Raw genomic sequence first — 22,504 nt, forward strand, 5'->3', positions numbered from 1 at the left:
TAGTAGCAGATTCTGCCCGCCGGTACACTGCTGGACAAGAGAAGGGATGGAGCTAACTTGGGTGGTGAACCAAGATGGCAGCATGTCTCATGTCTCTTAAGTGTTTGTCTGTGTTTTATTATATTTAGAAAATATTCCATAGTTCTTTGACAGGATTTTATTTGTCTTTTATCCTATTTAAACATGGCAGGCGGTTATATTTAATCTGTGGACAGTGCATATTGGATTTTGAGGTCTGCAATGGAGCTACAGACCTGAGCCTGCTACTATGAGCCTTCTTCTGCTGCTGGAGCTACAGACCTGAGCCTGCTACTATGAGCCTTCTTCTGCTGCTGGAGCTACAGACCTGAGCCTGCTACTATGAGCCTTCTTCTGCTGCTGGAGCTACAGACCTGAGCCTGCTACTATGAGCCTTCTTCTGCTGCTGGAGCTACAGACCTGAGCCTGCTACTATGAGTTCCCTTCTACTGCTGCAGCTAAGATTCATGACAGTGCCATTCCCACTCAGGTCTGTAATCCTCATTACTTCATCATTACCTGTTGTGGATGATGGCGAAAGTTCTTACTTTTATTTGCTTATTGGCCTTATGGGATCTAACTACAAACTGTTGTCCCTGCGCACACTGGAAAGACACTGACAATCACCTCAATGTGAAAAGTGTTTTACTCAAAAGCACATGCCCTATAGCTTCTCTTCATCCAGGGGAACCGCCTGTACAATAAGCCAAATCAGCATTATCAGTACGCATGCGCGATTCCCGGGTCAATATATCCGGGTCAGAGTTCACGACTGCCCAGGGTGTCAACAAAGCCCCTGTCTAGCGGAACAACCGGCTACTTATACGGACTTTTAGGCATTTACTTTTCTTAAGGTCGTTTTAAGGCAATATGCCAGGGTCCCATTGTTCAGTGCGTGGCTGTTCCAACGGTACACGTGGGCTTAATACGTGGATGAAAGAGTTTTGCCCCGTTCACGAGTGCAATAAAGGAACTTCACGATGTATATGCGACCCGCCATACGTACTCATCCCATTTCCTACTGAAAGAAAAGATCCAGAACGTCGTGCCGAATGGATTAAATCAGTAAGTTTGACATATACTGTACTACATTATAGCTAACTAGTAAACTAGTATATAAATATTATATTGTGGTGTACATGTTAGAGTGGTGTCTCTCACCCAGCAGGTTTCGGGGGGGATCGGGCATATTGTGGCGAGAAAGAAAAGGACGCCAACAAACCCCCGATCCCCCCAGGATCAACTGTCAACATCGATCTCGAGCAGAGATTTATAATCAAGGTTGACAGCCTCTCGTTCCTGCTGTTTTGTCAAAACTATAGGCGTTTTTTGAAATGACAATGCCCAAGCGAGGGCCACCAGTTCTTTTTTCTACTTCCCAGTAACAACGTGTCCACGTCTCTTACAATATTCTTTTAAAACATCCACTTTACAACGCTCAAAATATTCAATATCTTTGTCAGACTCAGCCATGTTTACGTTTTATGATACGAGCTAGGCGGAAGCTGGGTAGTCCTGACCTTTGACCCGGACCAGCATGCTTTGCGCGCAGCGAGATGCCGAATCCGCTTATTTGAAAGTGATATAAACTTGTCTCCAGCCCTGCCCAGAGACCTACCTAAACTCAAGTGTATATTTTCTTTGTATAACTATCTTACCAATCCATTAAATGGAGGGGCTTCAACATATCAAAGAATTTAAAGTAAATCTATTGCTACGCAGAGGTTGTTGATTGCTTTGCTTCTACTTTTGTCCGGAAATGTGCAACCAAATCCTGGACCTGAGCTTCTCTGCTCCCAGACACCCGCTGATTTTAAATCATTGCCTGGTCTAAAATATGTTCATCTTAATGTACGGAGCTTACTACCAAAGATGGACATGGTCAGAATTTGGGTGAAATCAACAGGTGCAGATGTTGTTATGATCTCGGAAACTTGGCTTACTAAGTCAATTACAAATGAAGACATTAACATTCTTGGGTACAATGTTTACCGCACCGATAGGCCCAAAAAAGGTGGGGGTGTGGCTATTTATGTTAAATCCAGATTTAATGCTTCAATTGTTCTTTCCCAGTCAATCAGTAAACAAATGGAATTTTTGGCCTTAGATTTAGAAATAGTTAAATCGCTACATATTACTGTGGTTGGGTGTTACAGACCTCCATCTGCTTCAAAGGAGGCGCTAGATTCACTAAAACTGCTTTTGGATCAGATAAATTACACTGAATTACTCATGGCAGGTGATTTCAACTGGGACTGGTTAAATGCAACTTCTGATGAATTTAAAAGGTTTTGTGATTCTGTTAATCTCACCCAGTTAGTCAACTTTCCCACAAGGCCTAATCCCAAAAGTCCTGATGAATCTACTTTGATTGATTTGATTTTAACTAATGTGCCTCATAAGTTCTCTTCCTTGGGTGTCTTCTGTAATGATTTAAGTGATCATTGTGTTGTTGCTGCTTGTAGAAACACTAGGATTCCGAAGTGCAAACCCCGTATTGTTTGTAGAAGGAATCTTAAACATTTGAATGAACAAGCCTTTCATCATGATTTGTCGATGGTGAACTGGGAATATTTAAGTCTAATCCCTGATGTAGAGCTCGCGTGGACTTTTTTCAAAGACACTTTCATGCAAATTATAAATAAACATGCACCACTGAAGAAATACAGGGTGAAGGGGCGAGAAAATCCCTGGTTTTCTCCAGAACTGGCCGACAGCATTCATGAGCGTAATAAGGCCTGGGACAAGGCAAGACAAAGTAATTCTGCCACTGATTGGTCCTTCTTCAGACAGCTTCGAAATAAATGCACTTTGCTTATCAAAAAGGCCAAATCAGGATACTTTTTGTCGGTCAACACTGAGAACCTCAACAATCCACAGTAGGGATGTAACGATTAATCGTAAGGCAGTTAAAAATCGATTCATAGGTATCACGGTTGATATCAATTTTCTGACAATTGAATCGCAGTACTTTTTTAACCAGCAGCGGGCGCTATCCGGAAGTGTTGGCGGCGGGCGGAGACTGCTAATACTGTCTTTCTGGCTGCCTTCTACTCTTAAATATGTTAATAAATGATTCATTACCCCTTTAACACCGAAAGAATATCTGTAATATTACTTGAATATCTGTAGAAGTCACGTTTTTCTATTAGCTCTGTCTGCTAGCATAGCTTCTCTTCTTCACTACTAGAATATCTGCATGCCAACCGACCACTGTGTTACCAGCGCCCTCTGCTGGTCCAAACAAATATGACGTAAATCAGTGCAATGACGGTTTTTTTTTTTTTAAAGTCCAATTGTTAAGGCACACAATACATTTTCAGTTGCACTTTTAAAAGAAAAAGAACTATTATGCAGTTTTGCATTGTTTATTATAGAACCAGAATTTAAATTAATAGGCTTCATTTTCATTTGTATTATTCCTTTATTTATTTAATTCAAGATTTATTTTTAGTTAAATTGCATTGTTTTAAATAGTTTATCAAGGAATTCTTTTGACAATGAAAAATAAAAGGAAAATAATACAGTATTTTCTAGTTTTTTTCCCAAAAAAAAAATTTGTCTACAGTCCCATTTTGTAAATGAAAAAATCGTGAGAGAATCGTATCGTGAACCCAGTATCGTGAATTGAATCGTATCGGGAGTTGAGTGAATCGTTACATCCCTAATCCACAGAAATTCTGGAAAGTGATCAAGTCCCTGTCTTTGAACAAAAACACAGAGACTCTTCCTACATTTGTACTTAAAGACTCAGTCCCAGTTTATGATAGAACTGAAGTCTTGAACTGCTTTAACCAGCATTTTTTATCATCTGGTTCTCTATTTGACTCAAAAGGAATAACGACTGGGAATTCTTGCAGACAATCTTCCATGTTTTCTGGAGATCCTTTTAATTTTAATCCTTTTACTTGTCACGAAGTGCACAAAGCTCTAAAAACATTAGACCACAGAAAGCCCCCTGGACCTGACTTGATTGAGCCTTACTTTTTAAAGCTGGCAGATGATTTTATAGCAGAGCCACTTTCAATTCTTTTTAATCTTTCAATTAGAAACAAAGATATTCCATCTGTTTGGAAATCAGCTTTTGTGCTCCCTTTATTAAAAGGAGGTGACCCAGCAGTTCTTACCAATTATCGGCCAATTTCAAATTTATGTGTTTTATCAAAAATCCTGGAGTCGCTTGTTTGTGATCAGTTGAAAGAGTTCCTTTATTCTAATGAAATCCTCTCTAAATTGCAATCAGGCTTCAGAAAAAAGCACAGCACTATCACTGCTACTATGAAGGTGATAAATGACATTATTGTAGCACTTGATAAAAAACAGTACTGTGCTTCACTCTTTATTGATCTCTCTAAAGCTTTTGACACTGTAGACCATGCTATTTTAAAACGCAGGCTACATCTCATTGGACTGTCAGAGCACACTGTCGCTTGGTTTTCAAATTATTTAGAAAACAGGACCCAGTGTATTAAATATGAGGGCCATTGTTCTGAATTTGTTACTGTTCACAAGGGGGTGCCGCAGGGATCTGTTTTGGGGCCCCTCTTATTTATCTTGTACATTAATAATGTTGAACAAAATGTTTCTGACGCTAATATGCATTTTTATGCCGATGATACAATTATTTATTGCTTCAGATCATCTCTTGAACAGGCTGTTAATTCCCCGCAGAAAGCCTTTGTTTCTGTCCAGCATTCGCTGATTAATCTAAAACTGGTTCTCAATGCTGAGAAGACCAAGCTAATGTTGTTTTCTAACCATAAGAAGGTGCCTCTAAGGGTGTACTCACACTGGCAACCAGGGCCGTTCCTAACCAGCTCTGTGCATGTGTGAAACCATGGGGGGCCATTGTCTGGCCTGCGTAGGTGTGAACTGCACCGCAGGGGGGTTAACGGGCCGATGGTCCTGCTGGAAGAGGTGGTCCAAACAGCGTGCCAGACTGGCACGGTTGGCCGCGCATGCGCACGCACAACTCGACTCGACCCGGGCGCAAAATGTGATGACGTTGGTACCGCGCGACGCTTTGCGGCACATAAACATCCGCATCCCGCAATGATAGCGGTGTCAGAAGTGCTCGTTAGCCGATGAAAAGTTCAGAGTTGGCGTTACCTGATATATATGAACAACACCACAGAGAACTCATGGAGGAAGAGGACAACATGACCGTCAGGACTTCTCTTTGTTCAGCCGACAGCGGGACAGTAACGGAGTGTAGCAGCTCATCATCAGGTCCGGGTATTTCCGAGGGTATAAATATACATATAAACACATATTACTGGTATATTAACCCATATAAACCAGAAAATATAGAAATAGGACATTTTACTGCTGCAAATGTGTAACATATTACTGGTATTTTGTGGACAGGACACATGTGGTTGGCTATTATATAACCCAGAAAAAAATGGAAATTAGACATTGTACTGCTGCTAATGTATAAATAATATAAATATATATATATATATATGGTGTTTCAGTGTTCTGGGACACATACTCACAAACTCTGTAGAATGAAAACAAACACAGTGTCTTGGGGAGCAAAGTGTAGTGTATTAATTTATTCATCTAAATGTAACCAAAAACAGAACATCGCAAATACAAGCCCAAATAAATGAAATGTCTGACAGAAAGGGTAATAATTTTCCAAACAAAAATCAATAAGCCAGAAATAAAGTGCAACCTTTTGCAAAATGTAACATGAACCTTAAAAACAAAACATTTAAACATTGGAAGTACAAGGATGGGAATATTATGACAGCAGAACCTGGAACAAGACTGCAAATTGTTGCAACTATTTATTTATTTTTAATCTTATTTTAGTTCTCTTCTTAGGTCGTGTTGTGTTATAGTGCACATGTGGCAATACCAATTTTCAGTATGTGGAGTTCCTGTTAGTCCTGCACAACTATAATGAATTGCTCAGAAATCTACATATGTCCTGTTCTCAAAATACCAGTAATATGTTACACATTTGCAGCCGTAAAATGTCCCATTTCTATATTTTTTGGTTTATATGGGTTAATATACCAGTAATGTGTTTATATGCATGTTTATACCCTCAAAATTACCATGGAATTTTGGGTTTTACTCGGACCCCTCATCATCACGTTTCTGCAGAAGAAGACCCTCCGCTGCACCTCAGCACTTTAACAACTCACTAATTTCATAATTTAAATACACTATTTCTACCTTTGTTTTTCTGTTTGCATGTCGTTTGCTTTGTATTTAATAAAATGGTTTCTCCAACAGTTGGTTAAATCTATACATTTATACTGTATATCAGGGGTCACCAACCTTTTTGAAACCAAGAGCTACTTCTTGGGTACTGATTAATGCGAAGGGCTACCAGTTTGATACACACTTAAATAAATTGCCAGAAATAGCCAAACTTTATGTAATTATTAATAATTAATATTTATCTTTGTGGAAACACTGATCATCTCAATGATTTCTAACAATAAATATATATAGAAACAGATAAATATCAATATGCAACACTTTATTTTTATATTCAAAAGAGCGGGGGGGGGGGGGGGAGTTTGTTTTTTAAAGAGAAAATGAAATAATTCAATTTCACAGTGTTCTTTTATTTGAAAAACACATATAAAGTAAAGAACAAATTCCACAGTACCCGTGCAAATGGTAAATGGTGGTAGTAGTAGAATAAATAAAATAAATAACATAAAATTAAACAAAAAAGGCATACATTGCATAAATTATCCATCAATCTATGCAATGTATGCTTGAAATAAAAATAATCAACAAAAGGAAAATTAAACATAGCCTATACAACAACGGCTATAACCATAACAGAAACACTTCCCTACACATGGTTGGATTTGATTTTCTGCCGATTTCCTCACTGACATTGTCCGGGCGGACCATCCTTCACTGAGCGTCGTTTCCGGCCGGACAATAATAACGATTACACCTCTTCTTATGCGGTGTAATCGTTATTATTATTACAACAATATTATTATTACAATAATATAATTACACCGCATAAGAAGAGGAAGAAGAGTCTTCTTCCTCTTCTTATGCGGTGTAATCGTTATTATTGTCCGGCTGGAAACGACGCTCAGTGAAGGATGGTCCGCCCGGACAATGTCGGGCAGAAATCAGGAGAAAATCGGGAGGGTTGGCAAGTATGTATTAAACACAAAAAACACTTTACATTTTAAGTGTTTATATATATGTATTGTCATTTCTAAGTTACATGTATGTGTGATTTAAACAAGAATAGCTAAATAAATAAATCTATATATATAAAAGCTCACTGGTAAGTGCTGCTATTTGAGCTATTTTTAGAACAGGCCAGCGGGCGACTCATCTGGTCCTTACGGGCGACCTGGTGCCCGCGGGCACCGCGTTGGTGACCCCTGCTGTATATAATGCACATGCAGGATGATGTGGAACAATAATCAGTAAAATTAGCTGTAAACACATTTTGTAGAACTAAATATAAGGTTATGCTGTGAACAGAAAGAAAGGAAGACGAGCCAGATAATTCTAAACTTTAGAATATAATACAATCATAACTTTTAGTCAAAACAACAAACTTTGATATCTTTGTCACACAATATCTAAGCTTCCAGTGAATAATTTACAAAAAAAAAAAAAAAAAAAGTTCACTGATGGTGACATTGAGATCTCAATGTCACCATCAGTGAACTTTTTTTTTATTTGTAAATTATTCACTGGAAGCTTCTCTGGTGGTGTGTGCAGTGGTTGTTGTTATTATTATTATTGTATGAAGCCACCATTACTGCAGCTCTGCACATCATTGTTGTCCTGTTAAAGTATTTTTATACAAAGACTTAAAAACAATCCGAAATTAGTGATGACTCAAGTAAATCACCTTTGTTATGCATTATAACAATCTGTTCCTTAAGTCTCTAAATTATTGAAACAATTAAAAACATAAAATTAAAATTGCAGAAAATTAAATAATCATTTAATATATATTTCAATAAATAAGTGCATCCCAATGGTCTCATGGACTCTGAGCTTTATTCTGTCTGTTGTCTGTAGAAGTGATGGGTCTAGAACAGATGATGGAAACTAGGATCAGCTCATGGTTTTGATGTCCAGGGAGGGGCGTGTCCACTCTGCATGGACTTAAAGAAGAAGAAATAAAAGAAGAGTTAGATAATGTCATGTTCATCAAAAGGAAAACTGAAAGTGATGGAGATAAATATGCTCAGATGGACACAGACACACACAAAGTTTAAACAAACACACAAATACTCTGTCCTAAATTGTCTCACACATTAAAAGCATCTATTTACACTTATATTAATGTACACAAAGACTAGCTCCACAAAATCAGAACGACATTTGTTGATCCAGAATTTAAACTGATCTTACCATCATAGGCTCAGTGTCCTCCATTGTTTTTAAATTCATTTGAACCTCCATTCATGGTGGTTTTTATCGTGATGCGTTCAGGGGCCCTGGGAAACCCAGTCCGTGAAAAGAGCACGTGTCTGGGTAAATCTTGGTTTATAGTTACTCTACGTAACAGAAAATATGAAATTAACAGAATGTACTGTCAACAACAAACCCAGAGTCGCTTAATGGTGACGTAACGCCATACGTGTGTCATAAATTAACGTGATGATGTGTTTCTCTGTGGGAACCGAGTTGAGCTGGTGATCACGTCCGTTCTACCGTGCCAGAAAAGGGACAGGGAGGGGGGGATTCCTGCTGTGAGCTTGGAACGGCCCCAGTTGCCAGTGTGAGTACACCCTAACTCCCCCGGTCGTGTCCACTCTTGAAGGAATTGTCATAGAAGTGGTACATGAATATAAATACCTTGGTGTCGTAATTGATGATTCCCTCACTTTTAAACTTTTCATTGACAAACTTGTGAGGAAATTAAAACTTAAATTGGGTTTCTTCTTCCGCAATAAGACATGTTTTTCTTTTGGTGTAAAGAAGCGCCTTGTCTCTGCCACATTCTTATCTGTGTTAGATTATGGTGACCTTTTTTATATGAATGCTTCTTGTACATGTCTTCTGATGGTGGACTCTGTTTATCATTCTGCTCTGAGGTTCATCACAAACTGTAGAGCCATGACACATCACTGTGAGCTGTACTCTCGGGTGGGATGGCCTTCCCTATACACTAGGAGGCAGTGTCATTGGTTTACTTTTATTTTAAAGGCTCTTCTTGGATTACTGCCCTCTTACATCAGTACATTACTTACAAAGAGAAGTACGAACACTTATGCGCTGAGATCCAATGATCAGCTGTTGCTCACGGTTCCTTTTGCCCGCACAGAGCTGTGGAAAAAAGCCTTTGTACATGCAGCTCCTTGTGCTTGGAACATGCTGCAAAGAGACTGGAAGCTGACGGAGTTTTTATCCTTGAATGCCTTCAAAACGAAACTGAGAGAATTTGAGACTGCCTCAGCTCTCTGTAATTGTTTTATTTGATGCTTATGTTATCAGGTCATTTTAACGTAATGTAAATGTATTTCTGTTCAGTGTGTTGTAACTTTGCTGCCTCTTGGCCAGGACTCCCTTGAAAAAGAGGTTTTTAATCTAAATGGGATTTTTTTTCCTGGTTAAATAAAGGTGAAAAAAATAAAAAAAATAAATATATATATATATATAGATATATATATAACGCCCTCTGCTGTTAAAAGTACTGCAATTTAATTTTCAAAGTATCGATGTCAATCGTGATACCTATGAATCGATTTTTATCTGCCTTACGATTACTCGTTGCATCCCTACTAGTAGTAGACGTACCACAGTTCTAGAATCACTGCAACTCCAGCTACACTTCACCTTGCTCCAGGAAAGTGCTTTTCTTTCAGCCTCATATTTTCCCACTCATGTGTGAATGGGCTACAGATAACTTTGAGCTGGGCATTGTTAAAAGCTCACTAACCCACTCCTAACCATTGTGTGATTGTGCAGCAGCACCGATCCCGACCTCTGACCTGTGTCTCTCTTCCTGGAAGCTATAACCGAGCTGACAAAGCCATACTAACAATTCATTTAGTTAGTTAACTAACCCTAACACCCCTTCTCTTTCAACTAGTTTTATTTTATTTTATTTTATTTTACTTTGTTTTATTTTTGTTTTGTTTTGTTTGTTTGTTTGTGTTTTGTTTTCCCCTCTTTTCTTCTGTTCAGGTACCAACCGATCCCAAGAGAGGTTGCCAGGTGTTTGGAGACTACCCTTCCTCTGACAACAACCGATCATCTGCACGATATTCGGCCTGATGACTGCTTGATCATCTACAATGCTGACCAGAGGTGGATCAACCAGAGGTGGACCGGCCCTTTCCAAGTTCAGCTGACGACCCACACGGCAGTGAAGGTCGCGGAGTGGGTGACATGGATCCAAGCAGACGATTGTCGACACCAGCTAATGCTAACACTGGCTGACAACAACAAAGGGGGAACCGACAAGGCCACTGAGTGGGGCGGTGCAGTAACAACTACGCCGTCTAAACTGGCTTCTCAGGTGCGGTGCACAAAGAAGCGTTCCTTTGCCTTGTGGGATCACAGGAGCTGATCCTTTTTCATGAGACACACACTCAGTTGGAAAAAACGTTCTAAAACGAGAGCCTAGATCAAGCCCTGAGGACCCCGCCGACTTGGGACTTTTGTTCTTACTTTGCTTTGTTTATAAGCCACACCCATGGAAGGCTTATAGCTAGGTGGAGGGTGGACAACCTCACACCTGGCTGCAAGATGATACAGTCACAAGCCCTTCTGCTGTGATTGAGGAAAACACTCATTCTTCACTCATGATGCCGCCAATCAAGTGGGGTGGTTCTAACCATGGTTCCACTATTCTTCTGGCTATTGGTGACCCCAGTTACCAATGGGACCACTGAGCTCAGTCAATGAATGTGAGTGATGTCCTTGATATAAATTGGGATTTTTGCTTATCGAGATGGTAGTAGAGGTTTTGATGTTTGATGATTCATGTCATTGATAATAATGATGACGTTTTTAAAGGTTTTTGTTTATTTCCACATTTTTCTTGCTCTCACAGATACGTATGTCTGTCTCACAAAAAAAGAATATATCCAATGTATGATAATAACAATGCTAATGGTTAACCCTGACAGACAGAAAAGGTGGATCCAAGGTTATTCTCCTGGAATATAATAATTTTGTTTCTTGATTTGGTCGTTGATGGCGACCAAAAGTTAGGAATTGTTATTGTTATGGCAATTTTGGTTGCTTGCCCTTCCTCCAATTTTGGTTGCTTGCCCTTTCATTTAGTTTGTAATAAATCTTTTTTCATAAAATCATCATGCTTTGACTGTACTTCATCATTCAACCAGAGCACAAATTATGTTTCCAAATGAGGGCAACTGCAAATTTGCCGTGACAATACGTTCTGAAAGTCTCTTGTCAGCCAGTCCAACGACTATCCTGTCTCGGATCAGCTCATCATGCAATTGTCCATAATTACAATGTTCTGCTAGTGCATGCAGGGCAGTGACAAATGCATCTACAGTCTCATTTGGCTCTTGTTTCCGCATGTTGAAGCGTGCTCTTTTGTAAACAATATACTTCTGAACTATGAAAAAGTTTTGAAAGCCCTCCTTCACTTTAGCATATTCATGTTGATTGGCATTGTTTAGCTTCATCCCTCTCCCATGCAGTAAATTAAGGTATTAACCTGGTTTTCTTCTGAGTTTGAAGACAGATTGCTTGCTTGCCTGAACCTTTCAAACTTCTGGATCCACTTTGTCCACTCGTTTGGATGGGAGAAGTCAAAGGCCTCCGGTGGTTGGATGCTGAATGTAGCACTGGGTGCGCTAGCCCTCCTGGTAACGCCGACCCGGCCCTGCTCGTCCTCACCGTCACTTGCCATAGCGATGCTTTCTCCTCTCTATCTGCTGAAGACCTTGATGGAACCTTGGTTTAGGTGCATCCCACTTCTGACACCATGTGCGTCTTCTATTCTTTGGAGGAATGTGTACAAGAGTCGGACTGCGTGTCATCACTTAGGTACTTTATTTTTTTTTACACACCGCACCCCGTGACTCTACACACACACACTCTATTGATTGATCCAAACAACAGCTCGAGGTAAAGTTCAATATCAACAAGGGAATTGTAAAACAATTACACCACAAATACAGTAATAAAATAAATGTGAGAGGGAATCTGGTTCGTTATTACAAAAGCTGCATTTATTGTCGGTGTCTAAAAATTTGGAGAAATACAAATTGGAGGGAAAAATATTGTGTAAGATTTTAATATGATTTTCTTTACTCCTGTTATTAAAACCAAATTCTTAAGGCAGTGTCCAAGCCTTTTCCCAATTAATGTTTGTAAAAATGTTTCCCCAAAAGGCCTTTTTTCTTAGATATAGTTTCCTCTTTTCATGAAATGTATTCCGTATATGTTTGTTTGTGCACTTTCAGTCCATGATATTTAAACCATTTACCATTAGAAGACGTTCCACTCTTAGGGATTCTTGAAACTGAAGATGACTTTTCATTAAAAGTAATAAACCATCAGGAATAACTTTAGTTACAATGTTAAATTCTTTGCTAGTATCAGGGGATGATTTGATTAGTAATGCTCCTTCAGCGTCAAAGAGATCACTTATAGAAATAATACCTCAATCAACCCAGTTTTTTCTAAATATTGTTTTCCTTCTGATTGTATTGTTTTCATTATTCCAAATTATAGATTTGTGTGGGGAGAAATTGTGAGAGTAACATATTTTCCAAGCTGGAAGAGCCTGTTGATAAAAATTTACATATTTTGAATGGTAATTTGGCTATATTGTAATTACAAGTGAGTAGAAAACGAAGACCACCAAGGTTGTTAAATATATTATTTGGAATAAAATACCAGATAGAATTAGGAGCTTTGAGACATTCCTTTATCTATTTAATACGGTGGCTGGGAAGTGTCAGGTGAATGCATTTACAGAAACGAACACAAATGCAAACAGGTCACAACACGAATGCAAACCGGCCACAACGGAAGTGTTTCCGACGGACCGGTATTACAGTCGGACGGGTATTATGATATGATAGCTTGATATGAAAAATATAAGAGTATCCTAATCAACTTTCACTTACTTTCATACGCGTTTCGATGTCTTCTTTCTGTTCTTCTCTGTTTTGGTGGGTTAAAAACATCCGCCAAAAACGTGTCCATCTGTAATACGGTTCGTTAGGACAGAGTAAATTGAGTTTTTCTGATTTCTCAATGCTAAGTTAATTTTTTAACTAAAGTGATGTAAAATTGGTTCAGAACATTGTATTCTAGGGCTTGTTGGTCTAGGAGTATGATTTTCGCTTAGGGTGCGAGCGGTCCCGGGTTCAAATGCCGGAGAAGCCCCATTGTGTATAGTAATTCATTGGTGGGTTTTTTAAGTATGTCTCAAATCTTTAGCATTCCAAACTGATGAAAAACATCTAGAAAAGTTAAAATGATTACTTATTTCTCTTTACAAAAATGCAAATTGTCAATGGATCGTTAGTACAGAGTAAATTGAGTTTTTCTGATTCCTCAATGCTGTTCAGTTAAATTTTAACTAAAATGACGTTAAATTGGTTCAGAACATTGTAATCAAGGGCTTGTTGGTCTAGGAGTATGATTCTCGCTTAGGGTGCGAGAGGTCCTGGGTTCAAATCCTGGACAAGCCCTATTGTTTACAGTAATTAAATGGTTGGTTTTTTAAGTATGTCTCAAATCTTTAGCGTTCCAAACTGATGAAAAATGTCTAGAAACGTTGAAATGTTTTCTTATTTCTCTTTACAAAAATGCAAATTGTCAATGGTTCGTTAGGACAGATGAAATTGAGTTTTTCTGATTTCCCAATGCTGTTAAGTGAATTTTTAACTAAAGTGATGTAAAATTGGTTCATAACATTGTAATCAAGGGCTTGTTGGTCAAGGAGTATAAGTTTTGCTTAGGGTGAGAGCGGTCCCGGGTTCAAATCCTGGACAAGCCCCATTGTGTATAGTAATTCATTGGTGGGTTTTTTAAGTATGTCTCAAATCTTTAGCATTCCAAACTGATGAAAAAGGTGTAGAAAAGTTAAAATGTTTTCTTTTTTCTCTTTACAAAAATGCAAATTGTCAATGGTTCGTTAGTACAGAGTAAATTGAGTTTTTCTGATTTCTCAATGCTGTTCAGTTAAATTTGAACTAAAATGATTTTAAAGTGGTTCAGAACATTGTAATAAAGGGCTTGCTGGTCTAGGAGTATGATTCTCGCTTAGGGTGCGAGAGGTCCTGGGTTCAAATCCCGGACAAGCCCCATTGTTTACAGTAATTAAATGGTGTTTTTTTTTAAGTATGTCTCAAATCTTTAGCGTTCCAAACTAATGAAAAATGTCTAGAAACGTTAAAATGATTTCCTATTTGTCTTTCCAAAAATGCAAATTGTCAATGGTTCGTAAAGACTGAGTAAATTGATTTTTCTGATTTCTCAATGATGTTAAGTTAATTTTAAACTAAAGTGATTTAAATTTAGTTCAGGACATGGCACTCAATGGCTTGTTGGTCTCGGAGTATAATTCTGACTTTGGGTGTGAGGGGTGCTGGGTTCAAATCCTGGACAGTCCACATTGTTTGTAGCATTTCATTGGTGAGTTTCTTAAGTATGTCTCAAATCTTTAGCATTCCAAAATGATGAAAAACGTGTTGAAATGTTTTCTTATTTTTCTTTACAAAAATCCAAATTGTCAATGGTTCGTTAGGACAGATGAAATTGAGTTTTTCTGATTTCCCAATGCTGTTAAGTAAATTTTTAACTAAAGTCATCTAAAATTAGTTCAGAACATTGCAATCAAGGGCTTGTTGGTCTAGGAGTATGATTCTCGCTTTGGGTGCGAGAGGTCCCGGGTTCAAATCCCGGACAAGCCCCATTGTGTATGGTAATTCATTGGTGGGTTTTTTCAGTATGTCTCAAATCTTTAGCATTCCAAACTGATGAAAAACGTCTAGAAAAGTTAAAATGATTTCTTATTTCTCTTTACAAAAATGCAAATTGTCAATGGTTCGTTAGTACAGTAAATTGAGATTTTATGATTTCTCAATGCTGTTACGTAAATTTTTAACTAAAGTGATGTAAAATTGGTTCATAACATTGTAATCAAGGGCTTGTCGGTCTAGGAGTATAATTTTTGCTTAGGGTGAGAGAGGTCCCGGGTTCAAATCCTGGACAAGCCCCATTGTGTATAGTAATTCATTGGTGGGTTTTTTAAGTAAGTCTCAAATCTTTAGCATTCCAAACTGATGAAAAACGTGTAGAAAAGTTAAAATGTTTTCTTTTTTCTCTTTACAAAAATGCAAATTGTCAATGGTTCGTTAGTACAGAGTAAATTGAGTTTTTCTGATTTCTCAATGCTGTTCAGTTAAATTTGAACTAAAATGATGTTAAATTGGTTCAGAACATTGTAATCAAGGGCTTGTTGGTCTAGGAGTATGATTCTCGCTTAGGGTGTGATAGGTCCCGTGTTCAAATTTCGGACAAGCCCCATTGTTTACAGTAATTAAATGGTGGGTTTTTTTAAGTATGTCTCAAATCTTTAGCGTTCCAAACTGATGAAAAATGTCTAGAAACGTTAAAATGATTTCCTATTTGTCTTTACAAAAATGCAAATTGTCAATGGTTCGTAAAGACTGAGTAAATTGATTTTTCTGATTTCTCAATGATGTTAAGTTAATTTTAAACTAAAGTGATTTAAATTTAGTTCAGGACATGGCACTCAATGGCTTGTTGGTCTCGGAGTATAATTCTGACTTTGGGTGTGAGGGGTGCCGGGTTCAAATCCTGGACACTCCACATTGTATGTAGCATTTCATTGGTGAGTTTCTTAAGTATGTCTCAAATCTTTAGCATTCCAAAGTGATGAAAAACGTGTAGAAAAGTTGAAATGTTTTCTTATTTTTCTTTACAAAAATCCAAATTGTCAATGGTTCGTTAGGACAGATGAAATTGAGTTTTTCTGATTTCCCAATGCTGTTAAGTAAATTTTTAACTAAAGTCATCTAAAATTGGTTCAGAACATTGCAATCAAGGGCTTGTTGGTCTAGGAGTATGATTCTCGCTTCGGGTGCGAGAGGTCCCGGGTTCAAATTCCGGACAAGCCCCATTGTGTATGGTAATTCATTGGTGGGTTTTTTCAGTATGTCTCAAATCTTTAGCATTCCAAACTGATGAAAAACGTGTAGAAAAGTTGAAATGTTTTCTTATTTCTCTTTACAAAAATGCAAATTGTCAATGGTTCGTTAGTACAGAGTAAATTGAGTTTTTCTGATTTCTCAATGCTGTTCAGTTAAATTTTAACTAAAGTGATGTAAAATTGGTTCAGAAGATTGTAATCAAGGGCTTGTTGGTCTAGGAGTATGATTCTCGCTTAGGGTGCGAGAGGTCCAAAGTTCAAATCTCGGACAAGCCCCATTGTTTACAGTAATTAAATGGTGGGTTTTTTTAAGTATGTCTCAAATCTTTAGCGTTCCAAACTGATGAAAAATGTCTAGAAACGTTAAAATGATTTCCTATTTGTCTTTACAAAAATGCAAATTGTCAATGGTTCGTTAGGACAGATGAAATTGAGTTTTTCTGATTTCCCAATGCTGTTAAGTGAATTTTTAACTAAAGTGATGTAAAATTGGTTCATAACATTGTAATCAAGGGCTTGTTGGTCAAGGAGTATAAGTTTTGCTTAGGGTGAGAGCGGTCCCGGGTTCAAATCCTGGACAAGCCCCATTGTGTATAGTAATTCATTGGTGTGTTTTTTAAGTATGTCTCAAATCTTTAGCATTCCAAACTGATGAAAAAGGTGTAGAAAAGTTAAAATGTTTTCTTTTTTCTCTTTACAAAAATGCAAATTGTCAATGGTTCATTAGTACAGAGTAAATTGAGTTTTTCTGATTTCTCAATGCTGTTCAGTTAAATTTGAACTAAAATGAGGTTAAATTGGTTCAGAACATTGTAATCAAGGGCTTGTTGGTCTAGGAGTATGATTCTCGCTTAGGGTGCGAGAGGTCCCGGGTTCAAATCCCGGACAAGCCCCATTGTTTACAGTAATTAAATGGTGGGTTTTTTAAGTATGTCTCAAATCTTTAGCGTTCCAAACTGATGAAAAATGTCTAGAAACGTTAAAATGATTTCCTATTTGTCTTTACAAAAATGCAAATTGTCAATGGTTCGTAAAGACTGAGTAAATTGATTTTTCTGATTTCTCAATGATGTTAAGTTAATTTTAAACTAAAGTGATTTAAATTTAGTTCAGGACATGGCACTCAATGGCTTGTTGGTCTCGGAGTATAATTCTGACTTTGGGTGTGAGGGGTGCCGGGTTCAAATCCTGGACAGTCATCATTGTATGTAGCATTTCATTGGTGAGTTTCTTAAGTATGTCTCAAATCTTTAGCATTCCAAAGTGATGAAAAACGTGTTGAAATGTTTTCTTATTTTTCTTTACAAAAATCCAAATTGTCAATGGTTCGTTAGGACAGATGAAATTGAGTTTTTCTGATTTCTCAATGCTAATTTAATTTTTTAACTAAAGTGATGTAAAATTGGTTCAGAACATTGTATTCTAGGGCTTGTTGGTCTAGGAGTATGATTTTCGCTTAGGGTGCGAGCGGTCCCTGGTTAAAATGCCGGAGAAGCCCCATTGTGTATAGTAATTCATTGGTGGGTTTTTTAAGTATGTCTCAAATCTTTAGCATTCCAAACTGATGAAAAACATCTAGAAAAGTTAAAATGATTTCTTATTTCTCTTTACAAAAATGCAAATTGTCAATGGTTCGTTAGTACAGAGTAAATTGAGTTTTTCTGATTTCTCAATGCTGTTCAGTTAAATTTTAACTAAAATGACGTTAAATTGGTTCAGAACATTGTAATCAAGGGCTTGTTGGTCTAGGAGTATGATTCTCGCTTAGGGTGCGAGAGGTCCCGGGTTCAAATCCTGGACAAGCCCTATTGTTTACAGTAATTAAATGGTTGGTTTTTTAAGTATGTCTCAAATCTTTAGCATTCCAAACTGATGAAAAATGTCTAGAAACGTTGAAATGTTTTCTTATTTCTCTTTACAAAAATGCAAATTGTCAATGGTTCGTTAGGACAGATGAAATTGAGTTTTTCTGATTTCCCAATGCTGTTAAGTGAATTTTTAACTAAAGTGATGTAAAATTGGTTCATAACATTGTAATCAAGGGCTTGTTGGTCAAGGAGTATAAGTTTTGCTTAGGGTGAGAGCGGTCCCGGGTTCAAATCCTGGACAAGCCCCATTGTGTATAGTAATTCATTGGTGGGTTTTTTAAGTATGTCTCAAATCTTTAGCATTCCAAACTGATGAAAAAGGTGTAGAAAAGTTAAAATGTTTTCTTTTTTCTCTTTACAAAAATGCAAATTGTCAATGGTTCGTTAGTACAGAGTAAATTGAGTTTTTCTGATTTCTCAATGCTGTTCAGTTAAATTTGAACTAAAATGATTTTAAAGTGGTTCAGAACATTGTAATAAAGGGCTTGTTGGTCTAGGAGTATGATTCTCGCTTAGGGTGCGAGAGGTCCTGGGTTCAAATCCCGGACAAGCCCCATTGTTTACAGTAATTAAATGGTGGTTTTTTTTAAGTATGTCTCAAATCTTTAGCGTTCCAAACTAATGAAAAATGTCTAGAAACGTTAAAATGATTTCCTATTTGTCTTTCCAAAAATGCAAATTGTCAATGGTTCGTAAAGACTGAGTAAATTGATTTTTCTGATTTCTCAATGATGTTAAGTTAATTTTAAACTAAAGTGATTTAAATTTAGTTCAGGACATGGCACTCAATGGCTTGTTGGTCTCGGAGTATAATTCTGACTTTGGGTGTGAGGGGTGCTGGGTTTAAATCCTGGACAGTCCACATTGTATGTAGCATTTCATTGGTGAGTTTCTTAAGTATGTCTCAAATCTTTAGCATTCCAAAATGATGAAAAACGTGTTGAAATGTTTTCTTATTTTTCTTTACAAAAATCCAAATTGTCAATGGTTCGTTAGGACAGATGAAATTGAGTTTTTCTGATTTCCCAATGCTGTTAAGTAAATTTTTAACTAAAGTCATCTAAAATTAGTTCAGAACATTGCAATCAAGGGCTTGTTGGTCTAGGAGTATGATTCTCGCTTTGGGTGCGAGAGGTCCCGGGTTCAAATCCCGGACAAGCCCAATTGTGTATGGTAATTCATTGGTGGGTTTTTTCAGTATGTCTCAAATCTTTAGCATTCCAAACTGATGAAAAACGTCTAGAAAAGTTAAAATGAGTTCCTATTTCTCTTTACAAAAATGCAAATTGTCAATGGTTCGTTAGTACAGTAAATTGAGATTTTATGATTTCTCAATGCTGTTACGTAAATTTTTAACTGAAGTGATGTAAAATTGGTTCATAACATTGTAATCAAGGGCTTGTCGGTCTAGGAGTATAATTTTTGCTTAGGGTGAGAGAGGTCCCGGGTTCAAATCCTGGACAAGCCCCATTGTGTATAGTAATTCATTGGTGGGTTTTTTAAGTAAGTCTCAAATCTTTAGCATTCCAAACTGATGAAAAATGTGTAGAAAAGTTAAAATGTTTTCTTTTTTCTCTTTACAAAAATGCAAATTGTCAATGGTTCGTTAGTACAGAGTAAATTGAGTTTTTCTGATTTCTCAATGCTGTTCAGTTAAATTTGAACTAAAATGATGTTAAATTGGTTCAGAACATTGTAATCAAGGGCTTGTTGGTCTAGGAGTATGATTCTCGCTTAGGGTGCGATAGGTCCCGTGTTCAAATTTCGGACAAGCCCCATTGTTTACAGTAATTAAATGGTGGGTTTTTTAAGTATGTCTCAAATCTTTAGCGTTCCAAACTGATGAAAAATGTCTAGAAACGTTAAAATGATTTCCTATTTGTCGTTCCAAAAATGCAAATTGTCAATGGTTCGTAAAGACTGAGTAAATTGATTTTTCTGATTTCTCAATGATGTTAAGTTAATTTTAAACTAAAGTGATTTAAATTTAGTTCAGGACATGGCACTCAATGGCTTGTTGGTCTCGGAGTATAATTCTGACTTTGGGTGTGAGGGGTGCCGGGTTCAAATCCTGGACAGTCCACATTGTATGTAGCATTTCATTGGTGAGTTTCATAAGTATGTCTCAAATCTTTAGCATTCCAAAGTGATGAAAAACGTGTAGAAAAGTTGAAATGTTTTCTTATTTCTCTTTACAAAAATGCAAATTGTCAATGGTTCGTTAGGACAGATGAAATTGAGTTTTTCTGATTTCCCAATGCTGTTAAGTAAATTTTTAACTAAAGTGATCTAAAATTGGTTCAGAACATTGCAATCAAGGGCTTGTTGGTCTAGGAGTATGATTCTAGCTTTGGGTGCGAGAGGTCCCGGGTTCAAGTCCCGGACAAGCTCCATTGTGTGTGGTAATTCATTTGTGGGTTTGTTCAGTATGTCTCAAATCTTTAGCATTCCAAACTGATGAAAAACGTCTAGAAAAGTTAAAATGATTTCTTATTTCTCTTTACAAAAATGCAAATTGTCAATGGTTCGTTAGGACAGTAAATTGAGATTTTATGATTTCTCAATGCTGTTACGTAAATTTTTAACTAAAGTGATGTAAGATTGGTTCATAACATTGTAATCAAGGGCTTGTTGGTCAAGGAGTATAAGTTTTGCTTAGGGTGAGAGCGGTCCCGGGTTCAAATCCTGGACAAGCCCCATTGTGTATAGTAATTCATTGGTGGGTTTTTTAAGTATGTCTCAAATCTTTAGCATTCCAAACTGATGAAAAAGGTGTAGAAAAGTTAAAATGTTTTCTTTTTTCTCTTTACAAAAATGCAAATTGTCAATGGTTCGTTAGTACAGAGTAAATTGAGTTTTTCTGATTTCTCAATGCTGTTCAGTTAAATTTTAACTAAAATGAGGTTAAAGTGGTTCAGAACATTGTAATCAAGGGCTTGTTGGTCTAGGAGTATGATTCTCGCTTAGGGTGCGAGAGGTCCCAGCTTCAAATCCCGGACAAGCCCCATTGTTTACAGTAATTAAATGGTGGGTTTTTTAAGTATGTCTCAAATCTTTAGCGTTCCAAACTAATGAAAAATGTCTAGAAACGTTAAAATTATTTCCTATTTGTCTTTACAAAAATGCAAATTGTCAATGGTTCGTAAAGACTGAGTAAATTAATTTTTCTGATTTCTCAATGATGTTAAGTTAATTTTAAACTAAAGTGATTTAAATTTAGTTCAGGATATGGCACTCAATGGCTTGTTGGTCTCGGAGTATAATTCTGACTTTGGGTGTGAGGGGTGCTGGGTTCAAATCCTGGACAGTCATCATTGTATGTAGCATTTCATTGGTGAGTTTCTTAAGTATGTCTCAAATCTTTAGCATTCCAAACTGATGAAAAACGTCTAGAAAAGTTAAAATGATTTCTTATTTCTCTTTACAAAAATGCAAATTGTCAATGGTTCGTTAGGACATTGTCAGTAAGGAATAATGACACACAGCAGCTTAAGGACACAGCAGGTTATTTTAATTTACTTTACTTTGCAACATTCAAGACAAAAGACAAATCTTCCATATTACAATAAACTGTGTGTGTGTGTGTGTGTGTGTGTGTGTAGGCCTCATGTGCAGTGTGTGCACCCCACACATCCAACTCTTCACCCCAGTTAGGTATGGGGTGCTGAATGTAAAGACTCGATCACATTTTCATAGCCAACATGTTTTGAACATTTAGCTGACTTTCCTCACATTTAGCAATTTTTTTCTTTTATTTGAGACAGAAATTCATGAAAAACAGCATGTTCTATATCATTATTAAAAAAGTGTACTGATGGAAAACTAATCTAAATGTAAATATTAAATCTGAATGTAAATATTAAATCTGAATGTAAATATTAAATCCTAATGTTAAATCTGAATCTAAAACCCACACTTCACACACCCCACCACTGACTGAGCCTCAGTCAGTGGTGGGGTGGCGACCGATTTAACATTTGGATTTAACATTAAGGCTTCCTCAGAGCCAGAGCGTTTGGGCTCTTTTTACGGTAGCTTTGGCTTCCTCCACCAAAGCCGGCACTCGGCTGCCACTTGGCCACCACCCTGTGAGCATTGGCTTCAGCTCTTGGTGACATCATCGACTAGTTGACGTCGACTCGTATGCACATGAAGTCGACTTTTCAAATTATGAAGTTGTTCAACCCCTAGTACATATATGTATAGACATTATATACTGTACATGTTAGGCAGTTGTTAGACACTCAGAAAATATTAATATTATGTTGTGTGTGTTCACAGAAAAACAAGCTTCCCTCTCTTTTGAGGACTTGCTGGCCTTTGTGAGTGGTGCAGATGCAGAACCACCACTGGGTTTCCAAAAGCAGGTGGTGATCCAATCCTTCGATCAGGAAGATGGTACCAAAAGATTTCCATTCGCTTCTACCTGTGCTTTGACCTTCTCCCTTCCAAGAGGTGTTAAGTCTGAGGAAGAACAGACATCATCATA

General features: G+C 37.4%; 1 long non-coding RNA gene and 9 other non-coding genes across 10 annotated transcripts; all 10 read left to right on the plus strand.

Annotated features, from left to right (window-relative positions):
* Nucleotides 1-9,676: 9,676 nt before the first annotated feature.
* On the plus strand, nucleotides 9,677-22,459 carry LOC114460405 (uncharacterized). The gene is made up of 3 exons (XR_003673614.1): nucleotides 9,677-10,889; nucleotides 11,688-12,003; nucleotides 22,297-22,459. It is a non-coding gene; the product is annotated as an uncharacterized LOC114460405 (long non-coding RNA).
* Nucleotides 13,590-13,661, plus strand: trnap-agg (transfer RNA proline (anticodon AGG)). Its single transcript has one exon. It is a non-coding gene; the product is annotated as a tRNA-Pro (tRNA).
* On the plus strand, nucleotides 14,206-14,277 carry trnap-agg (transfer RNA proline (anticodon AGG)). The gene has a single exon. It is a non-coding gene; the product is annotated as a tRNA-Pro (tRNA).
* Nucleotides 14,814-14,885, plus strand: trnap-ugg (transfer RNA proline (anticodon UGG)). Its single transcript has one exon. It is a non-coding gene; the product is annotated as a tRNA-Pro (tRNA).
* trnap-cgg (transfer RNA proline (anticodon CGG)) lies at nucleotides 16,044-16,115 on the plus strand. Its single transcript has one exon. It is a non-coding gene; the product is annotated as a tRNA-Pro (tRNA).
* Nucleotides 16,969-17,040, plus strand: trnap-agg (transfer RNA proline (anticodon AGG)). The gene has a single exon. It is a non-coding gene; the product is annotated as a tRNA-Pro (tRNA).
* trnap-agg (transfer RNA proline (anticodon AGG)) lies at nucleotides 17,882-17,953 on the plus strand. The gene has a single exon. It is a non-coding gene; the product is annotated as a tRNA-Pro (tRNA).
* On the plus strand, nucleotides 18,498-18,569 carry trnap-agg (transfer RNA proline (anticodon AGG)). Its single transcript has one exon. It is a non-coding gene; the product is annotated as a tRNA-Pro (tRNA).
* Nucleotides 19,106-19,177, plus strand: trnap-ugg (transfer RNA proline (anticodon UGG)). Its single transcript has one exon. It is a non-coding gene; the product is annotated as a tRNA-Pro (tRNA).
* Nucleotides 20,335-20,406, plus strand: trnap-ugg (transfer RNA proline (anticodon UGG)). Its single transcript has one exon. It is a non-coding gene; the product is annotated as a tRNA-Pro (tRNA).
* Nucleotides 22,460-22,504: the final 45 nt, after the last annotated feature.

This window comes from Gouania willdenowi, unplaced genomic scaffold, assembly GCF_900634775.1.
Source record: "Gouania willdenowi unplaced genomic scaffold, fGouWil2.1 scaffold_434_arrow_ctg1, whole genome shotgun sequence".
Lineage (NCBI taxonomy): Eukaryota > Metazoa > Chordata > Actinopteri > Blenniiformes > Gobiesocidae > Gouania > Gouania willdenowi.